At 34.1% G+C, this 23632-nt stretch overlaps 1 long non-coding RNA gene across 1 annotated transcript; it reads right to left on the bottom strand.

The window, feature by feature from the left end:
* Nucleotides 1–14691: 14691 nt before the first annotated feature.
* Nucleotides 14692–22416, bottom strand: LOC128204110 (uncharacterized). Its single transcript, XR_008256096.1, has 3 exons — nt 22339–22416; nt 15566–15652; nt 14692–14829 (listed from the first exon to the last, which is right to left on the bottom strand). It is a non-coding gene; the product is annotated as an uncharacterized LOC128204110 (long non-coding RNA).
* Between the last annotated feature and the right edge of the window lie 1216 nt (nt 22417–23632).

The raw sequence follows: 23632 nt of genomic DNA, 5'->3' as shown, positions 1-23632 counted from the left end.
ACAAGTCTACTAGGACCAAGTACATTGAAAACATTGTTCGTCTGCACCAAGTTCTTTTTCATTTTGGAACTGCTAAAGTAAAACAGTCCATTTATTAGATCATAAAAGCAACAATGTCACAGGTAATAAAGTAATACATAGACAAAGATTTAAAAACATATATTTACTCAAAGTATCTATTGAATGTATTTAAGGTTTTTTATAAAGTCATTCAGGAATCGGTAATTGACATTTTTTATTCGTAGGTATGTTTCTAAAGCAATCAGATCGTAATATAAATAAGACAATATGTTTATGGGCTTCATTCTCCGGTCGCATATGAAGTATGTTTTATAAATACAGTAATATATTTGACTTAAAACAATATTAACACAGTTGTACTCTTTTTGGTGTATCTTATATCCTATTACAATATATTTGATGTCATTAAACATTTTCTTTATACCACATTTTTTAAATAAGTCATTTATGGTCGACCAAAAATTGGATATCCATTTTTAATCGAATTTAAGTGAACTATTGCCTGAAGTGCAATTTACTCGAATATATAGTATTATGACGAAACTATAACACTAATGTTACTTTTACAAACGTTTGATATATCGAAAAGAAATACCGATACTATTTGAAACTTAAGGAAAACATCAATGACAAACGTCGACTAAATCAGTCTTACGTCATCGTAACCACATGATCAGTGGACCAAACTTGAATATAAGATGACATTCAACTATGTGGACAAGTCATCATTTTTTGTCTACTTCCTAACTCCCATAGCATATTTACACTAAATACTTGATAGATTCGTTCTCACTTTAACTACGCAATATAAAATAAGTATTCTACGAATCATTACATTCTTTACGCCATGATTAGCAACTGAATAGCTTGCTAAGAGGGAGTAACACTGTAAGCTTTAAAAAATACTGTGATACTATTGTATTTTGCATTTTACACTTTCCTACTTTTCTAGTACGATTGCCAAAGTGAATCCTTCAAATATGCTTAAACACTGCTTATTTTGAAACTAATTTATTGAAAAGTAAGGTGTACCAAGGTTTAGATTACAAAATCAACTTAACAATCAAAACCTTGGGGAAATGTTCAGAAGTCAAATACTAAACCTTTTCTAAAGGCACACGGTAAGAACCCTATCTGACGTATGTTTCGGCAACCTTTATTACATAAAACACTTTCACGGTTTTGGTTTGTTCATTATTATGCTGAAACACTTTTGGTTTACAAGAATGTCAGGGCTTTCATAAAACCCAATCTTAAAGAAAGATTTTCCTCTGCGAAAAAACCCAAACAGATCAGAACGAATCTATAAAACTTCATAACATCAACGCCAGACGCTTCTAAGTGTTGACGCTGCAGTACTTAAGTAATTTTATAACCGTTTAATACAACATAAACGTTATTGCTGCTGTTTATTTCGTGCGGGATAAACGATAATCAGCTGCCCATCTGCAAATGTAACATAGGACCGCGGCAAGCGAAAATGGATAGTAAATACGACGCGGTAAATACGACGTAATATCGCTACCAAAGTGACGTCATACTTTCGTGATACTTACAACATAACCGCTGCTTCCTTATATATTACTTGTGTTAAAAGCTTCGGGTATTTTAAAGCTATAATGCCAAGACCAGAATAAATAAAATATTTTACCTTAAATCCCATTTTGCTTACCGCGGCTCCTGTATATCTGGTTAGAATAATATGCCTTTAGTTAAGTATAACCTATTTTTATCCTGGATTGAGAACAATCAAGGTACAATAAAACTACCGTAATATTGCTTAAACGAAATCTGAAATGGTTTGTCTAAATCCCGGTTTTTATAATTTCAGCCGAATCTTTTGTAACCTCAAAACATAATACGATAGCTATAAGCAAAGATACACTTGCGAAACCAAACATGACAGAAAACTGAGTCTGAAAATATAAATTTAAACTTAATGAAAATCATAATGTTTAATAACCAACTACGTTATATAATGTCTGTCATTGCCTTAGTTGTTTAGTGGATACAATACGAACCACGATTGCATGTTTAGAAAGGTACGAATAGAGAGAGACTTTTAACTTTTTATCCAAAGCCTAGATATAATGAAATCGTAAATACTTGAAACTTACTTAAAGCTTTGATGATCCAGTTAACGAGATAATAAATCAATCCTTATTTACTGTGGTATGTTTAACTGGTATCGCGCTTTATTTATATATACCAATCATAAAACAGCACACATACGTGTCGCAAATAACGGTTGTATTTATTCCACTCCAGTGTATTACAGCCATATTCCAATCTGCTGACGTCACGTTATGATAAGTGTCAATGTGAAATGTTAAAATGACGTCAGAAAACAAGACAAGTGCGTCATTTAAATGGCATTTATTATTAAAGCACGTGTCTTTTTAATGATTGAACGAGTTATGTATACAATAAAAGGGTTATTAGTTCAGCGTTTTGTTCGGGAATATTTAATTCGACTCTCGTGGACATTTGCAGATTTTGAATTCACTCAGGTAGCATACACCTGTCCATTCAACTACTACCGCCCGCATCAATACGCAGTTCTTATTACCGTTTGTATCGTTTCGTGTCGTCTCTAAACCTTGAAACAATTTGACTTCTATTTGAACTGAGAATAATTTGAGAAAAAATACGGTAATCATCAGTATCCCATAGCTGCACTTAGTATTTAAAATTTCATTTGTTATAACGTGTCAAAGCTCAAAACTGAACTTACCTTTTAAATCTTTAAAGGCGGTAATAGTTTGCTCTAACGTAGTGTTAGAATCGGAAACTATCTTCTCCAGTGTGCTGGACTGGTTTCTCTCAACTTCCTCTAGAGCGAAACCGGTCTGCGTTCTGCTTGTTCCTGTTGATCCTTTAGGGCATCAACGGTCGCGTGCAAACGTTCGTTTTCTTTCTTGATCCGCGTTTGGTCTTGCTCAACAGTTTTGCTCACATCCTTGATTCCCTTTAACACTTTCTCAAAAGCAAATTCCAAGCGGGTCATTCTCTCGAGCACCTTTTCCTCGTAGTCGTATTTGGAACATGCTGGACTGGACGGTTCAGAAGCCATGGTCGCGCTGACCAGTAACAACAGCTGAAGTATTCCAGCCATTCTCGAGCGAACAGTGTTGACAGGATAGCTGAATGTTTGCAAATGAGAAAATGATTGTTAAATTTATTTAAGTGCAGCTATGGGATACTGATGATTACCGTATTTTCTCCAATTATTCCTAGTCCAAATAGAAATCAAATTGTTGCAAGGTTTAGAGACGACACGAAACGATAAAACGGTAATAAGAACTGCGTATTGATGCGGGCGGTAGTAGTTGAATGGACAGGTGTATGCTACCTAGGTGAATTCATAATCTGCAAATGTCCACGAGAGTCGAATTAAACATTAACGGTACTTATTTGACGAGAATGAACAAATCTTAATTTCCTGAAGACGTAAGACGGCCATTTTGACAAAAAAGATTTTTCGTAGGAATTTTTGACGATCATATTATTCAGAACTAAGAGAAGTTCGTGAGTCCATCGCTCTTTCTATCGATGACGCAAACTAGCCTTTTTGTATTAGCGAGCTACTAGTGTATATGATTTTGTTGCAATTTATGATCGTCGAATTGGCAAACAACTAGTTGTCTAGATAAATCGGTTCTCTGCATCGTGCTTATCCTCATGTTTCTATAAGATGTACCTGAATATTTATATACTTCTGGTGGTGTGAGAAAAATAGGTTATGCTACGTATGAAAAATTTGACAGGTTGTTTGTTCACGGTTTTATAAGCGACTCTAAACAGTGTTGGTATTATACGTAATATATTGCGTCATAAATGCTACGTCGGAAGGCAATGTTTTGCTTCAAATGAGACCTTAAAGGGACTGTGTCACAGATTGGCACCAACATTATTTTTTTCTGTAACGAATCTCAGGACAATTATCTAATGGAATGTGTTACGCTTTGATATCATTATTGTAAAAAAGTACCAAATGTAAAATTTAAATTGTGTCGGAGACCGGTTTCGAACCCGCGTCGCCAAAATTGAAATCCAGCGTCTTACTCACTGAGCTACAAAGGCTTATTCTAATCGGGTGACATAATAAAGCTATACGCCTCCCTCGGGAATATCACGGATAACACCGACTAGCAAATCAACCCTAAGGAATGAATTCTACCTGGTATACATACCCAGTAATCTTTTTTAATGGAAAAATACGAAATAACTCCAAAACTTGTATAAATTGTAAACTTTGTGGTACTGCAGTTAGTAAGTTTCAATGCATTGTACACATCGATGCCAAGTTTATGTCAGTTTTCGACATTTTTTTCGCTATTTTATAATACGTGAGACAGCCCCTTTAAACAAGATAACTTCACTATTTCTTCACGATTTCAAATGAATTATATTACATTCTACGCCGCTTACGGAGCTCCGCCTTATGTCTTTTACAAGAGTTTGATTGAGAGTTTAGTTTCTTAAAACACTTCGACAAACGTGTTCACAATACGGCCTTCTGTCCGAGCACTGTCAAAACATTATTTTGGAAACAGGTTTGTCGAAGTGTTTGATGAAAATAACCACTTAATTATACTTCGGTAATAAAACGAAGGCGGGGCTCTTTAATCGACAAAGACTGCCCTTTGATTTATTTAAAATGGTATAGTAAATGAAAAGTTATCTTCGATTTAAGTCTTTATTTAAAGCAAAATGTTGCCTTCCGACGTAACATATATGACGTAATTTATGACGTGGTATACACACACTGCTAAAGTAAAGCTATGGTGATACCGAATTTTCAATACGACGTGCTGTTTTTTTTCTCTTTTTGACATTTAAAGGAAAAGTTATAGGCATGTACTACAATGATGTTATTAATTAGGTGATTTCATATTGGCCTAGTTATTTGTCCGAGGTTAGCTGTATATGCCTGTGCCCGAAAGGGCGTAGGCAAATTCAGCTGACCTAGGAGAAATTACTCGTATTGAGCGAGTTTCGACAGCCATTGAAAATGGCCCATTCCTCAAATCCTATATTGGGCGAGTTTAGTAGCCAATCAAAACGTAGGAAACTAATAAAAGCCGAGTTTTGTTGATATTGGCCGAGTTTGGTCGATATTGAGCGTGTTCTGGCATATATTGTCTTTAATTGTCTGGTATTGGTACCGCAATTGTCTCTGAATCTCGTCAAATACGTTATAGTTGGTATGGTTTAACAGAGTTTTACTTCTTGATAACTTATGTGCAAAAATAAAGGCAGAATCGCTTCCTTTTCAAATAGCCTAATTGTACGTTTTTAAATTGACGTTATCTTTGACTTCGATGCATTTTACTAGTCTACTTTGCCATTGACGCACCTGTCAAACTTACGTTTGTTTTTAAACTTTTTCTGCAACTGTTTGAAATAAAAAACCGGACAAATTATTACACAAATAATGTTACATATTAAGTAATGTCTTAATGGACTTCCGGCAAACGTAGATTTTCGTAATAGATAAAAGGATAACAAAATCTGAAGGTTTAATTTAATTTGACATTGCAATCAATATTTTGACTCGCATAACATATTCCAGCTGTAGGAACGGCAAATGAGGTTTCTTTCGACATCAATGATACAATCAGCAGCGATATATCCGATTGTTTAGATATCAACCGGATATTAAGGTCAACAACAACATCAACAACAGCAGCAGCATCAGCAGCAGCAACAACAAGAGCAACAGAAGCAGCAACATAAACCTTTCTTTGATATAACCGCGATTCCTATATCGCAACACTATCAAGAAAAACGTATCAGATTTCATTGTAAGGCATCCGAATGGTATTAATGAATGCTGTGACTTTCAACTAAATAAATTTAAACACAGGTATAGTCAGTACGGATATCAATAAATGCTATTATTTATTTAGTGAATAATTGTACTTTCAAATGAAATAGTGAAGACAGCGGTATATCTCAGCAAATTAGAATCTAACGTAAATATTTTAGTCAGAAAAATACCGTTGTCTTAAATATAGTATAGGGTGGTGGTTATGAGACCAAATTCTAGTTTTCATTATACAACAATAAACTAACAACCACATCCAAGGAATAAATGTGTTTTAAGACTTAGGTAAAAGATCCTCACTCTCCTTATTTGGATTTTCAGTTGGTCATGTATATACTAACTCATCACGTGTATGTCAAAAGGATAAAGTTTATCGAATGCCGCCACTGCAAAAATAATTGTCTTAATTGAAAATTATGTATCCCATTTTATTAGAATGACGGACAACGTTTGTAGTGCGCGTTCGTAGAAACGAAGAAACGTTTTGACAGCAAGAGCGCAAGTTTAAAACTTGAAGGTTCGACTAACATCCTTCCTATATATATATATATATATATATATATATATATATATATATATATATATCTACTTAGGGCATTAAGGAGACCGTATATTTTTTACGGCATTAAGGAGACAATTTGTATATTTTTTGTTTTGTACTTTATTTTGCTTTTTTGTTAATAATTTAGTATTGAAATGATCATTTATTATGAGTACAAAATTTAGGCTTCTTAAATTAATTAACAAAAAATATACGTAATTTGCGGTCTCCTTAATAATTTGTAAGTATGTTGCAGGTTTTAAGTGGACAGGTATATATGTAGAAGGGTTTATGGAGACCAGTGTATATATAATATTATTTTTGAGGCATTAAGGGGACAATCCATATTTTATGGCATTAGGGGGACAAATTATATATATCTTACTTTTGACAGTGAAGGCTCCCGTAACCTTAAGAGACAACTTGGTAATAGTATTTTTTTTTTATAATTGTGTATAATAAATCCACAAACAATGACCAGTCGAAACGGGAGGACTGCAAATTTCATAGGATATTCATCGGAAATCTTTTACAGACCATCTCATTCATTAAATGCAAATCAGATTCAGTCACTTGGTCTCTGTACCGTTTGATAAACAAAATATATAATGACCAAGGGCGGATCCAGGAATTCTCGTTAGAAGGGGGCGTTACTTAGGGGCGTTTGCAGGAGGATTGAGGGTTACTCAATCAAGATATTTTTAACAATTTGTAGTTGGAAATGATGCATTATGTGTATATTTTATTATTTTCTTCTCATATATTGACACAAAAAGTAAACTTGGACGATTTTAGAGGGAGCGCACGCCAACTGCACCCCCTTTTCAATCCGCTAGTGAATGGTGACTTAATTTTTGATATATTATGGTTAAATAGAACTTTCAGTTGAATTATATAGAAACTGTAAATGCTAAATACAAGTTCTGTGCTTGTAAAAACAATACAAGTTTCGTCTGCATACGAATGTGTCTGTTAACGCTTGAACAGTTAGCTCATGATTAAAGAACATTGTTCATTGGGTTCATTGTGACCTATGGAAGTTTTTTTTTATTAACTTCCAACTTCCCCTTAAATTTTACTTGCCTAAAACTTTAACCTAAGTCAATCAGGGGCCATAATTTGTATTAAGGATATGGCGTTATGTAACCTCATTGGCTGATGGTCCTGAACAATTGTGTGAAGTATTAAGTCAATTGAATGAAGGGTATAGAACGCCTTAACCAATAGGCTACGGAGACGGTTTTAATGCATGTACTCAATTGCAGATTCAGGGGGGGGGGGATCGGTCCCAGCGCGCGCGCCGTCCCCCACCCCTTTGAATCGTCCGTTTATAATATGTTCTCAGTCAATATCGGGAAAAATACAATATTAAGATAAAAATGCACTACAGTCGAAACTCGATGGCTCGATATTCTAGGGGCCGGTCAAAGTACTTCGAGCCTCAAGAATATCGAGCCAAGCGGGATTGCTTACAGAATGTTATTGTTTTCATTTGTTACATAAAGTCTTATTTACCTCGTTTGTTATTCTCCGCAAGAAAAGGAAGAGTATTTATTGGGCATAGTTACGCACCCTAAATTTCGTAATATGACTTATTCGATTATTAGAAAATATCATTTTATTTTTTTTATTTATAATACAAATACATTTATGCGAAAACAAGCAATTGTAAACAGTGGGTAACACAAACATAGCTTAAAAGTTATATCAAAATGCATAGTAATTTAGGGATGGATAACAATTAGAGACAGAACTTAAAGTGATGGCATGTTTACTCAAACTGATAAACCATTTAAATTCGATAATAATTATAATATCAGTCAAGCAATTCTAATCGATTAAGCGCCTTGTGCTAAATGAAGCAAATCAAACAAATCAAGGTGTGAGATTCTTAATTGAACCTGCGAAAATGACATCGACTCAAGCAAACAAATCAAAGTGTGAAATTCTTGTTTGGGACCGCGAAAACGTCTTCGAGCGTGGAGAAATATCGACCCTCAAGATATCGAGCCATCCGATTGAAATATATATGAACAAAGAGCAAATAAAAATCGGTCCTTTTAATTTGGTTCGAGCCATCGAGAATATCGAGCCATGAGATATCAAGCCAACGAGTTTCGACTGTATTTCGGACTATAAATTAGGGGAGTCTAACCCCCACCCCGGTCCAACATTCTAAGCCATTCAATTTCTTTTATTGTTTGTCTATAAATGGACAATTTTTTTGCATAAATGTCTAGACCCAATTTTAAGTGATATAAGACTGCTGAAAAAAGATCAGATTGCAGTATATTATATTTGTTAAAAAAATGATGTTTTATGGCTAAAAGCATTACAAACAATTTAATGCAAATGAAATTTTCGGCAGTTTTACCAAACATTTCTGATTGGTTCTATTGTGAATTATCTAATATGACTGAATTAAAGGAATGATAACCAAATCAGCAGATTTTGAGACAATTTTGTGTCTTAACTGACAATCTGTAAGAGTGCAGCTTGTGTTGATCTAAAGCTTCATATACACATTGTTATATTGTCAATAACTGTTTAAAAGGTCTCATGTACTCAATAAGATAATAATTTTCATAATATCTAAAATTGATTAAAATAAATAAAACACCATTATACCTATTTCTTAACAGTGCCGTTTCTCATCTGACAATACCATTCAAAGCCATCATTTCAACTATGAATTTATTTTTAACTTTTCTATAGCATATGCAACAAAATATACCAAAAATACAAGCCATGAACAATATGATTGTTCAACTTGCATTATCTTTGACCTTTTGATATGACCATTTTCCAGTTTTGTCTATTTGTAAGTTGTGCCCTGAAGAATAAAGTATGACTGTATGAAGCAAAAACAAGCAATAAAAACACTAAAAATATGCCCCATTCTAATACAGTAGTAAAATATAGCAATTAAACATTTAGAGCTGAATTCTCACAGATATACCGTTTCCACCTTTTTTTGTCTTGGAATGACCAAGTTTTTGCGTAATTATCTGCAAACCAATGATAAAAGATTGCTGACAAAAGATCAGATCGCAGATTTCATATTTCCGTTCGAAAATAAATGTTTTTAACGGTTAAAGAAAAGTGCATAAAAAACATCAATGTTTTAACTTAAATAGAAAAATCTGGGATTTAATTTTTCGCAAAAATTGGATGGTTCCAATCCAAGACATAAAATGAAAAAGGTTGTCAAAACATCCAACACCAGTGTGAGAGTGCAGCTTTAACGTTTGAAAGTAACTCTGTTTGCCTCGTGCCCCTAAACAGGGTTTAATTATATTATATGCCCAGTGGGCTTGTCCCTGTATATTTGATTGTATGATTGCAGTAATGGATACTGGTCTAATTATCTTCTGACAATTTTTCACCAATTTTAAAGAATGAGAAAACACATATTAAGCTCATATAACGCTGTACAATTTAATCTCATTCATAAGGTTGAGAAAAATTCCCTAAAAATATTAATTGTGGAGACATATCTTATTTAAATACATACAGGAAATGGCGACATCATTTACCCTTTAGTATGAAAAAGGCAGTTTCCTGATATTTCAATAGCGGTTTTTTATTTAAGCATCTCAATTCATAGTATGTATCAAGTTTCAAAGGAAACCAAATCATTGTAACGATTGTTTTCAAAATAGATTCACACTCTTGATAAACTTCTTTTCCTAGTTTCAACTTTTGAGACTTTTTGATGAGCCTGCACCTTCCCCCTCTTATGCAGTGGCTTCAAGCAATAAAGCTACCAGCTCAAGTTGCACAGCTGGTGAACAAGATTGCTGATAGTCGGCAAACTGCACACTTGATGCCATGATAAATCATGTCCATCGACTTCCAGAATGAAGAAATGACAGCAGCACAGAATTGATTTCAATTGGACCTCTCTGTACTTTCATCACCTTGTTGTAGTCAAAGACTATGTCTTAGTGTGCAGTGCGGGATCTTGAGAAGCTTTCTGCTCGTCTGATGAAGTAAGTTTGGCAGAGTGTGACACTCCTATCTACTCATATGGCTAGACACCTGTGATCTATGTCTTCATGTGTGTGCCCAACCATCACCTGAAGATAATTTAGAGGAAGTTAGTGCTTGATTACAAGTCAATGTGACAAAACAAGGTCTTTCATTTATGCCACCAAGAACTAGTATTCCAAGTTTCATAACTCGTATGTTAACTCAAAGCAATTGAGCAGAAACTGTTTGGTAATTAATTTTAAGTCACTGCTTCCACTTATACTGTAAGAAATATTGAACGTGAACCGACTGACCCAAATGCAATTCTAAATAATTTTTATGTGCAGAAAGCTTAATCCTATTGGCACAAAAATAATCCAATTGCATGTCTTCACAAAACATTCTACAACAATATTTGTCAATTTAACTCAAAGATTGATTATTGTTTTTTAGTCAGACAAACACAGAGATGGCCCTATATCGCTCACTTGATTTGAGAAAGGATTCTAACTTAGTTATTGTTTGGACACTTACTGAACACTTTTGGTCTGACTTCATAATGCAGCTGGTAAAAATATTAAAAGTCCCTTAATAATGGGCTTACAAAAACATGAAAAAAAAATGTATTTGTTTTAAAAAATTACAAAGGGCCATAACTCTTACAATATTTAAGTTTGTATTGAGCAGAATAAAAGGCTTTGCCTAAAATACAACCTTAAAACTATATTTACAAGTAAAACAAAAAAAAACTACAAATATGTTTTTAGTATCTGGTTTTTGAGAGTGAATGATCAGAAGAAAACATCACACATTCACAATCATATTAAATAATAATTTAGTTTTTTTTAAATTATATTTCAAAAACACTGCAAAAGACAAGACACTTACGTTTCTTTCAATTTCTTGATTTAATACAGTGATGATTATCAATTCTTATGAAGGGAGATGGGTCTTACACTCTAACCAGTGCAACTTGCATGTTCTTAGTTGCTCAGTTATTACCTTTCTTAAAATTCTCCTCTTGATCTGAGCCACGCCAAAATGATGGCAGATGCTTTTGTTTTTCCATCTGAATGTACAGCACCTCTGTGTTTCTGTTTGTCTCCTGAAATAGTAAAAGTTTATTAATAATAATAACACTAATAATAATCAGTGACTTTTATTGAAATTATTTTCACCGATTGTGCCTTGCACATTGGGGAACAAAGATGACTTCTGAGGAGATTTTTCCATATAGACATATAGCAAAAAATAGCTCCGCACCCTGGAGCAATATTTTTTTATGAATCAATATCCAGTGAAGAAAATTCATACGGGGTATTGAAACATATTTTACTTCAAATGAAGACTTTTAATAAAGATAACTTAACTAGCTCTTCATCATATTAAATAAAAATTAACACAGTCTATGCCGCACACGGAGCCCCGCATTTGATCTTTTACCAAAGTTTGATTGAGAGTTTAGTTTCACATCGACAAGTCTTTACAGGTCTATTAAAGCTGCACTCTCACAGATTGAACATTTTGAAAAAGGTTATATTTTTTATCTTGGAATGAACCAATGCATGCGAAAATGATGACAAAAAATGTCTTTGAATTCCTGTCAAACATGTCCGAACCAAATTCAAACTATGGATAATCACTGTCATTCACGATGAAATTCAGCACTTCTTGCCCAGTATATATACCCTTACTTTAAGCAGAAGGCAAATTAAAACAAACACATTTGTCCGAAATTTAATCAAACTTTAAATGGTAGTAGGATTGTCATTTGTTCACGTAATTTTTAAGAATCAGTAAGTGGGGAACATTATAAAGCCATTTAATGATACAAACAAGACGATTTTCTATTGAATGTACAATAGTAGTACCGAGGTAATATGCAAATAGTTATTATCTCAAGAAAAGGACATCAAGACCAGTTCATTTACCAGTAGCATTTGACAGTCAATAATGGTTCTGAGTTTAAAGAGCATAATTTCCATTTTATTGTTAGTTTAATCATTATATATTTAACACCAGTTGTGAAGAAGGAGTTATCATTATATAAGATTATATTATCTGGCAGTGGTTGAAAATGTAAAGTGAGACCAGTTTTTTACCTGTTATTGAACAAACTGTTATGTTGGCAGGACTGTCCTCCTCAGCAATGCAAAGAACACCAATGACTGGCTGGCACTCTGTAAAATGGCGATTAAAACATTTTGTCATGCATTTATAATCAATTTGCGAAAGTTCTTATCCGTCATAAGTAGTGAACAGTATGCGGCTTATAGAAAATCTGAAATTAAGTTTAATGAAGGAGACAAAGTTCGGTCTGGGATCTAAACCTGGATTTTGATGCTGAAATTGTAAGGACCGAATTCAGAACATCCACTCTCACTCACACTCCAACCACATTCCCGTAAGGGACACTCAAATGATCACTTGAGTGGAATATGGGGAGTGACACTCAAGTGATCTGTTCGTATTCACACGCCTCGCTAACACTCCACTTCATCAAGTGAGCAATACAGTATATAATTATACACGTATGTTTACATGATCATATCGGATTATCTGTTTGACTATGGTGATGTTTACATTATACATTGTAAACATATGTTTATTTGAGATTTGAGTACATTATTGTTAGTTATGGCAACAAACAAATGATAAAAAGTGTTATTCTGAAACTGAAATTTACATTTTAAAACAATTGGTTAATAAAAATAAACGTTTTGGGTTGAAAATAACTGTTGCAAAATATGTTTAAATGCATGTTTTTTGTTGTCGTTGTTGTTGCTGTTTTAAATATGTAGCTGTTTTCCATTGTATCACGTAATTTAAATATGTATTCATATATAATCTTGCTTTTGTATTCTACATAAAGCGGTCTTGGGCGTTTGAAAATAATATATGGAAGTTGAAAAAATGGAAGTTGAAAAAATAGCAGATGGATAGAATTAGCCAATGAATCTACTTCTTATGGGGAAATAACACCTCGGAGTGAAAAACAACTCAAAAAATGTAGGGGAAAATGGATGAAGATGACGATAATAATAATATTAATAATAATAATAATAATAATAATAGTGATGATGTTGATGATGATATGGTGGTGTTGGTGGTGCTGCTGGTGGTGGTGGTGCTGCTGCTGCTGCTGATGATGATGATGATGAAAATGATAATTATAATAATAATAATATTAATAATAGTAATAATAATCAAGCTGAATGTAGGCTGGAAAATACATATCAATTCCCTTACCACGCTATGAAATGGCCTAGCGGCGTCAAGTTAGCGGCCTGGCGGCCTAGCCGCCTCATGTGACTAGCGGCCTATAATTGTTTCCTATTCCAAAGCATTTTATATGCGTTCTTTTCTAAAACAATGATAAATTAAATGTCCTTTTCATAAATCAACATCCTTTAGCGAATATCAGCATTTCCCCCTTTTCCTGGGCTGCTGGATTGAGTTTTGGGGATTTTTAGGCCGTTAGGCCACCAGGCCCCCAAGTTCACGCCGCAAGACCGCTCAAGAGTGATGTATTTTGCATAGGAATACAATTATTTTAGCATTGTTTTAGAAGAAAACTCATATAAAGATGCTCTGAAGTAGAAAACAATTTAAGGCCGCTAATGTACGACTAAAAACATTGATTTATCATATTTCCCATTTAAACCATTGAACCTTGAAATAGATAACAAATTTAGGCCGCTAGTCCGCCAACCTCACGCTGCTAGGCCGCTAACTTCATGCCGCTAGGATGCTAACTTCACGTACCTTTAGCTGCCTGTCTTTGCAGCCATTGATGAATTGCAAACATCAACATTGCTGGGGGTTCAAGATCATTGCGAAACAAAACAAATATATGATAGGCGCATCCTTTTGAATTTGTTTTGTTTATAGATGGCCACGTTATTGAATGAACATGTACTTCAATGGATTATCCCGGTCGCTTAATATTGTCTGGAAACGAGCATGTCCCTTATTTGTTCCAAATATTTGATATATTTCATCTTTTCTATTTGCCATGTACTTTTTTCACATACACTCATTCAATTCCTATTCACAACCAGTCCTCGAGGGCGGTTCAAGTGGCCTAGCGGAGCACTCACAAATGTCCCACTCACGCAAAACACTTGAATCTCACTCACACCTGTGAATACGGATATACCTTTCACTCGAAAGTATCTCGACCGTTATGTGATTACAGAGGATTAACTCATTGAGTGTGAGTGAGAGTGATTGTTCTGAATTCGGCCCTATGTTTTGTTCAAATGAAGTATAAACTTACAGTGAGTACAGAGATATCTTGAAGTCCAGATTTATCGCTTACCTGAAGTTCATAGGGCTACAATTGAGAGCTTTTCTGTAAATTGCAGGAACTGTCCCCATGAGCCTATTGTCTGTTAGGGGAATGGTGGCTTAGGTGATTGGTGGTACCACTCTGCATTTCTTATCCACACAAAACACAGTGTATCTGAAAATGACAGAGAATGGCCATGCACTTATGAAAGCTATGCTAGAAATACGCCGTTATGAGTGTATCAGATAACATTTCCACACAGAAATTGTGAGGCCTCCAATACAGCAGTACTGACATCAATGACGAAAACTTATATATCTGTCATGGAGCTATGCTGGTTCTGTGGCGTCAAAACCACTGCAACTGGGCAATTCACTAGAAACATCTTTTCAGAAAAAAGAAACAACCAATACTGGGTAGCCTTAGTCACCCAGTGAACACCCAGAGCATCTAGTTACTTTGAGCATCTATTTACTTAGAAGTAGCCACATTAAGATCTCAAATTAACAAAAAAGTGTATCCGTAAGCTTTCAAATACTGAACGAAGTGCAACTTTGAGCGGGGCTGTGAGCAAATATTGTCAAGGGCAGAAATCTCGCAGAAGTTTGAAAAAGATTATGCAAAGCTCTAGCTTGATGATTTTGGCCCAATTTCAAATTGTTACTCAGTAACACGGCGGCGTAAATTTAATCTAACATCAATATAGTTACACAGGAAAATAAGAAATAGCTTTAAACTCTCTAACATTCATGGCAGAGTGTCTGATGACGGTCCATTATGCCAACCAGGACGGAGAATATGTGAAGCATGCACATACACACCTTTACAGCCCAACATTTGGTTATGGTTTCACAGTTATTCATTTACACAAACTCACAATCAATCAATCAATCAATCAATGCACACCCACCTGGAAAGGTACGACATCCTTTGGAAGAGATGAATCTTGCAGTCTGGTAGACGGTTGCTGACTTAACTTTATTGTCCCAAGCAGCAACTGCAGTTAGATAAACATGTTGATGTTCGCACTAAAACAAAGCTTAGTATTGAGTAAAATTAAACATGCAGCCTGTTGGCTGGGGTAACATATCTAAATCCCCAAATGGATGATCTGATCCCAGCCAACAGATCAGTGAAACACGAATTGTATATTGCGTGTCCAGGGGGTGGGGTCCCAAGGATATCTTGACGCAACTAACCATAGCCGCCTTGCGTTTTTGTTCACAAAGCCGGCACACACAGTTCATTCTTAGTTTGCAAGTTGTGTTGTGTTGTGAAAAGTTCCAGCTTTCCATGACACTCGCAATAAACCTATCCATGAATTAAAACAAATTCACAAATAACTACCAGGTAATTATGGAAATATAAATGTCATTTTTTACTTGATTGATAAATACAACTTATATTGCAGTCCAACTGGATAAAATATCAGAAAAATGTGTCCTGTTCCAAAAAGTGTGTTTTGAAGTTGCAGACAATAGTCCAAAGACCAAGAATTTAAGTGTTTAGACAGGGGCAGGCAAATCTTAAAAAAATGTCAAAATTTTAAACTTTAAATAAAACTAAAATTGTACAAACCTTATATAAATCATGTGTACACTTGAAAATACATACAAGGATACAATGTACACATAATCAAACGCTACCTGAGAGAATCATTTTTTTTCAAGAACTACTTGAAGGGGTACTGTGACCCGCAAGCATTTCGTTGTGGGCGGACACCTTTAAACCTCTTTCCCACACATTAATTAAACACATCTTATGTTTTGTCAGTGCCGGTTTTGATGACCAGTATAAATCTAAAAGCAGTTTTTCTGCCAATATTTACCCAAATGATTTGGATGAATGCTAAACAAGAAAGTGCAGTGTACACAATCAAATAAAGTATTTAGTGTTCCAGAAATCATGACCAATCTGAAATCTGACCCCTTACATTCCTTAAATATTCACAAAGAGTTAAGTTCAAATTTAAGCAACAAAAATCACATTCAAGCAGAATAATTTCAAGCAAAAATGAGCAAGAAAATAGAAACCAACTGAAATGTATTTTCAAATGTTCCATCCGTGTTTGTTTGTTATCTTTTTATGATTCAAATGGTAAAAAAGGTGCAAATGTGAGAAGTTCTGAAGAAGAAAACTGATATTTTAATAGAAATAGTGATGAAATCACTGACATTATGTTTACTTAGCATCTAAAGCAACAGACCAACCAGACCTACCAGTATGCTAATCTATATTTAACTGCTAAATTTTAAAAACCCTAAACATACAGATAAGATCTGTGGCGCAGTTGTTTACATTATGTGATTAAAATGCATATATTTTTGTTGGTGATTAGTTTAAATCCAAGATTTGTTTTCAGAAGATCAGCAATAATGTTTTTTCTTTGTCTCAATGAAAAATGTAATGTTCAAGTTCATAAGCGCTGTTTTATCTGAGAATTTCCCTTGGTGTGAACTGCTTACTGTGTCCAAGTTATCCAAGCTGGATCTAAGACATTACTACAACTGTTGTGAGTTCAATTTACCAAAAGAATACCTTTGGAATACACAATTATCTATAAAAATGGCAGAGCAAATTGCCCATGTTCAACACACAACACTATTTGAACTCCTGACGTCCAGCACCGTCTAATAGTGTCAGATTATCTAATCCAACCACTATGCCATTGCATGCTCTTTACTGAACGAAAGATAAATAAATACTCACAATTTTGAACAGTATTTTTTGGGTCACAGATAGCAACCTTTTAACCCCACTTAAACCTGTCTTCCCTATTTGGCAAACAGAGAATTTTTAGAAAATTTGTTATCTGATGATCCTGTACATTTTGTGTGGATAGACTAAATACTGTTCGAATTTAGCAAATCAAAACTAACATTTTGGGTTTATTCAGTGTAGACCCTAAAATATCAATTTTGATTTATAAGTATGTAGGTTTGTTCAAAAGCTCAGTACAGTTTACTTTACTTGTTAAGTTATCCAATTTCTCTAAATAAATGTTACTAAACTTGACTATAAAATACTGTAGGGGGGCGTGTCGTAAAGTTAAGAAAAAATCCAAATAATGCAACAGTCAATTGCAGCATGGGCCCCCAAGGTCCTGCTAATAGCGGGGACTTTGACTTTCGGTCCAGCCAATCCCAGGTAAAATTCCCGCTCTGCACAGACAAACAGCTGGTAAAAGCCTTGTGAAATGAATTATGGTCATTTCGTAACCGCTCATTGTTGGTCATTTCGTAACCATTGTGTTAGTCAATTCGTAACCGTTAAGAAATCGAATGGTCATATCTTAACCGTTGACTCCTATAATTATGAGGAAATAATTTAATACCATTTGAATTTACAAAATAAGTTTACTGTAAGTATAAAACATAAAAATAACAACATAAACAAAGTTAAATCTAGTAGTTGTATTCTTTCTTTATTCCTAATAGTGTAGTGCGATTTGCCAATAAACTCTGAAACTATGAAAATAGAAACATTCACACTAGCTATTTTTTATGTTGCGAAGGAAATATTATAAGTAGGCTGAATATTAAATGTAATAATTTTTTAATTCATAGATGTTCTACCATTGAGAGGAATTGTGACCTTAAGCCAATATTTTTTAAATATATGGACCATATAACTTTAGAATTTCATTTTTTTTAAATTGCATAGAAGTATTGTAAAATGTAGTGAGTTTGCCGAATGAGAGTATGTGCTTTTTATATGCTTATTGTATTAAAAATGTGCCGATATGTTTAATTTTGTATCTTGTTATTGGAAATTAATACATTGGAAACTCACTAAACCGGACCAGGTTCGGACTGGGCAAAATTTTCGGTTTAGTGAGGATTCCGGTTTAGTGGGGATTCGATGTACGGAGTAAGTTTACTCAATATATTAACTGAGTTAACCTTTAAAGGCTTTTGTCCTCTAGGGACAGTTCAATTTTCCGACGTTTAGACGGAGGTTGAGACATGATTAAAGCACTTGCAAAAGTGATAAGCATAATTAAACATTTCTGCGTTTTTATAACCATCTTTTTTCCAAGTCTTGAAATAAAACAAATGTTTGATAGTTTAATTAAAGCACCGCTCTAATTTGATTCAATCATAGAAGTCTTTAGATAAAACAACCATTCAAAATGATGTTACTGCCAAAATATATTCACTAATATTAAGAAATCGAATTAACAAATGGTGTGAAAATAACAATAAATATTATGATGGTCAATTTGGTTTTAGAGATGGTCACTCTACAGCTGATGCAATTTTCCTTCTTCACGCTTCTATACAAAAAGTCCTTAACAAAGGTTCCAAACTGTGGTGCGCATTCATAGATTACCAAAGAGCTTTTGACACAGTTAATAGAGATGCATTATGTGTAAAATTGATTAAATCAGGTATCAGCTGTAAAATGATCAACATGATCAAGTGTATATATAGCGACATCCAATCCTGTATAAAAATAGCTAGAGACAATAGCTATTCTCAAATGTTTGATGTTACAATCGGTTTGAAACAGGGGGAGCCTTTATCTCCCCTTTTATTTATATTATTTATAAATGATATATATGAAAATATTGATTTCAACTCACTCTGTACTAAAGACCTTGAACTGTTATCTATGTATATGATACTATTTGCTGATGATATTGTGCTTTTTACTACTGATGCAGCCAGTCTCCAAGCTCAAATTAACTCTATTTTTCATTACTCTATCAAATGGGGGTTGAAAATTAATGTTAACAAAACAAAAGTTTGTATATTTGAAAAAAGGAAGCAATACAGAAATATTGAGTTCTTTATAAATAATGAGATTATTGAAGTTGTTGATAATTTTACGTACTTAGGTATTAATTTTATGTATTCAGGCAATATGTCTAGTGCTGTTAAGATATTACATGATCAAGCCCTTAGGGCATATAATAGTCTCCTGATTTTGTTCGATCGAGTCAAATTAGATGTCAAGACCAAGTTATCGTTGTTCAATACTATGATTGTGCCTATTCTTGTATACGGGCCAGAAGTCTGGGGAGTTTATAATTTTAAAGAAGTTGATAAACCGCAAGTTCGATTTTTAAAGCATTTACTTTGTGTCAAAAAACAGACTCCTAACTATGCTGTATACGGTGAATTTGGGGAAATACCATTATCTGTCGTTTGCAAGGAAAGGGCAATCAAATTCTGGTTAAAGATTATGAAAAATGGTGACTCTCCGATGAATTATATGTATCTCGATCAGTGTAATAATATTAATGGCCCTTGCTGGGCGACTAAGATGAAATCTATTATAAACCATTTAGGATTAAATTTTCTTACTGATAATTTTGATGTAAATGCCGAATACTTTCCTTTATTAAAAGCTAGACTCCGTGACTAGTTTATCCAAGATTGGCGCGGATCGATAAATAGCATGACTAAATTAGAAACATATTGCTCACTGAAAACAAATTTTGAATACGAAGAATATCTTGATAGAATTGAAAACGATAATTTACGCAAGCATTTTTCTTCCATGAGATTGTCTGCTCACAAGTTAGAAATTGAAGTCGGCAGATATACCGGTATTGCAAGAGAAAACAGACTTTGCAAATGCTGTAACGCTAATGTTATAGAAAATGAATACCATTTTGTATTATGCTGTAGTAAATTTAGACTCTTACGCTTAAAATACCTAGGAAATATATCATGGCCAAATTAAAATATGTTTAAACGACTAATGTTAAGCAAAAGACAAACTAAGATAGCAATCTACATTAAAGAAGCCATGAACTTAAGAAATACTTTCCTTGTACAATAGTAATCCTCCTTATGTTAACTTTTGTTAATTTCTGCTTTTTCCTTTTAAGTGATTAACAATTTATATTTTCATATTTAATTACATGATGTATATTTATTATTATTCCGTTACTTTTTATAGTTGATTTATGTTTTTGCCATATTTATGTTGTTAATGGCCAAAGGCTATTCTATGCCGATCTGCCAATAAACTTTGAAACTTGAAACTAAAAAACCGTTTCTAGTTCTTTATTTTCTGCAACAAACAAATAAATGGTTTAATCAATTTTCTTTTCACAAATTTGATTATCGTTTGATTATCGCGCGACAGTCAATCCACAGCGCAATCATCATTATCGATTATCGTGTTAACACAACATCACAGGTGTAATATTTAACGACGTACCGGCTGTCAAAACAAAATGACACGTGATTCGCGAATTCCTTATACACAGAATTATTTTGACATGTTTGAACAAAACGTCCGGTATTGTGAGGTAAAATTACGTTGACAACTAACAAAGTTTCTCGATTTTTTGTCCAGTATCCGGAATTCCGGGGTTCCGGTTTTGTAGGGATTTTTTTACATTGAAAATAGAAGGGGAAAACCGGGACTCTGATAAAATTCCAGTATCCCGAGGATTCCGGTTTTGTGGAGATCCGGTTTAATGAGTTTCCACTGTACCATAACTAATAATTTTAGGCTGTTTTTTGTCGGTTTATAAAGTATGCAGAATATGGATTAATTGAGAAAAGAACAGAACAAAATTTTGTTCGTTTTAAACAAATATAGTCAATGAAATAGGTCAAGAATGATCATTTATGTAAACGTCATTTTACTCAAAAATACATCGCGATCAGTCTTAAATTATTGTTTATAAGTACGGTAAGCAAAATGTAAGAAAATAATTAACATATTTTGGTAGTATAACAAATCATTTCTAATTTAGCATGATATATATATTTAATAACTATTGAGTAACATAAATTATTGGCTTGTTACTAGTGAGAATTTGAGTAATGTCTCCCAATTGGTGTCTTGGTTGCTGTGCCATATACATCCAGGTTCGAACAATGCACTTAACGAGGTGCTAAGTGTACTATTTATCAATTTGTTAAATGGTGGTTACCATATGAGCAATTGATTTCTTGACGGTTACGAATTGACTAACAAAATGGTTACGAAATAAGTAAACCAAGATTCAGCAGTTACGAAATGGTAAGGTTACGAAATGACCAGATCCCCGTCAAATGCCCCTGGGGACATCCTAGGTTAGGCCCATTCCCTGTTTTCAGCGCAAAAACAATAACACCGCATTCACTCAGCACTGCCTGTCCACCTGGAACGTAAAAACATGGCCCATTTCCCCTGCTATCCCTGGTATAAACAAGACCTGCCTGGGGGCCATGGTTACAATTGACTGGTGCATAATTGTGGCAGAATAAGGGAAATATTTTATTGTTGCATTTATTATCAAATATGAGAATTTAAGACACATGCAAAAAGCCACAATACGAATTGGTGATAGTGTTTGTTCTGTTCTGCTATTCAAAGGTGATGAGAATGACTAATGACATGACATTGACAAACAAAATATAAGGCATTTGTATCATTTCGTCTTTTATTTATTAAAATCTGAGATGTTAAGGGAGCAAATCCCTTTTTAGATTGGAACATACCAAATAATAATAAGCGACGATGTAGTGGTAAACCAAGTTTGCTAGAAATCAATCGAGTTTCTCCAAAATACAAGCAAAAATTACACCGGATGTTGATACTAGTGATTTAGTTTCGGATGAACAAAATCCGGATAAATCATTTGCTTTTCATCCAAAGGGTGGACGATTTATACTACTGTACAAAAGTCATAAAAATAAACGAAAAAAACGTTGAATATGTATTTTAAACACTTACCAAGTTACCATTCTCTTTCCGTAAGAGATGAACGCCATACTGCATAATTGCACGGAGATGGTACCACGGAGATACCCGAAAATTTCCGTTATATTCCGGAAAGTTAAATTTCTGTATACTTGAACATTTGGATGCTGATGGTACACGAAATATCGAATTTCCTTATTTCTGTTTTTATGGAATGAAACTTCGGGATAATATACAATAGGCTTTAAATAAAGTAAAACAAATAAAAAATGCTTAGTATATAGCTATTTTTGACCAAAATTATGATTTTTTCCCTGGTCGCCTTAATAGCTATTTTTATGGATACACAAATATACACACACAAAAGTTTAAGGATATTTTTTTTAATATTAAAAGATAATACGAGGGTTGTCCGGAAAGTTTTGAGACTGCATTCATAAAAAAACTTACCACTCATAGGATGCATTTAAAATTTAATCAGCTGTCAATTGTATCTTATATAAACAAATCCTGAAAGTTTCAACAATATACTATGAAATAAACGTATACAACAAACATTACAAAAAGTACAGGTTACAAGCCACAGAGCACTTCGTTTACTCATTGCGTCACGTCATTATCAGTTTTTCAAAATACGCTCCTTCTGCACGTACACACTTACGGTGACAATCAACCCATTGCTTGAGTATCTGTTCATACCACTCTTATATGATATTATGAACAACTGTCCTATTTAGCCGAACAGATTCGTCAATTTCCCTCACTGTCCTCCGCCGGTCTTCTTGTAACATGCCCCGAACTGAATTTACGTCACTTTCACTCACGACTGACAGTCTGCCACTCCTTTTTAAATCGTACACATTTCCATAACCATCACTGAAACGTCCATGCCAGCGAAATACCAAAGCCCTTAAACATGTTGGCCTTGATTTATCCCGAGGTAGAAACGTATAAGTATATGTAGGAGTTATCCCGCTGCGAACACAGTGTTTGATCATAGCGCGCTGCTCCTTGTGTGACGTCAACGTTAGATTATTTTCCGACATCTTCAAATACCTCTTTACTTCCGCTGAATGTTACAACCATGTCTACAGTTAAATTGCGTCAATAATTTGCGCAGTGATATAGCTGATGTCATACTGTCGTCATATGCTTTGACGTAACGTTTTGGCGTATATTGTTCAGACGGAGTAGTATATATGAATTGTGAACGGTTTTCAGAAAACGTCAATTTCAAAGTGCTCCATGAAGCGCTAGATGAGTTGTCTTGACAACCATTTCCTTCCTTATTACGAGATTATTAAATTTTATTTTTCAAAAGGAAACT

This window comes from Mya arenaria, chromosome 10, assembly GCF_026914265.1.
Source record: "Mya arenaria isolate MELC-2E11 chromosome 10, ASM2691426v1".
Classification (NCBI taxonomy): domain Eukaryota; kingdom Metazoa; phylum Mollusca; class Bivalvia; order Myida; family Myidae; genus Mya; species Mya arenaria.
The sequence above is the reverse complement of the archived record's forward strand: the minus strand, read 5'-3'. Positions and strand labels throughout refer to the sequence as shown.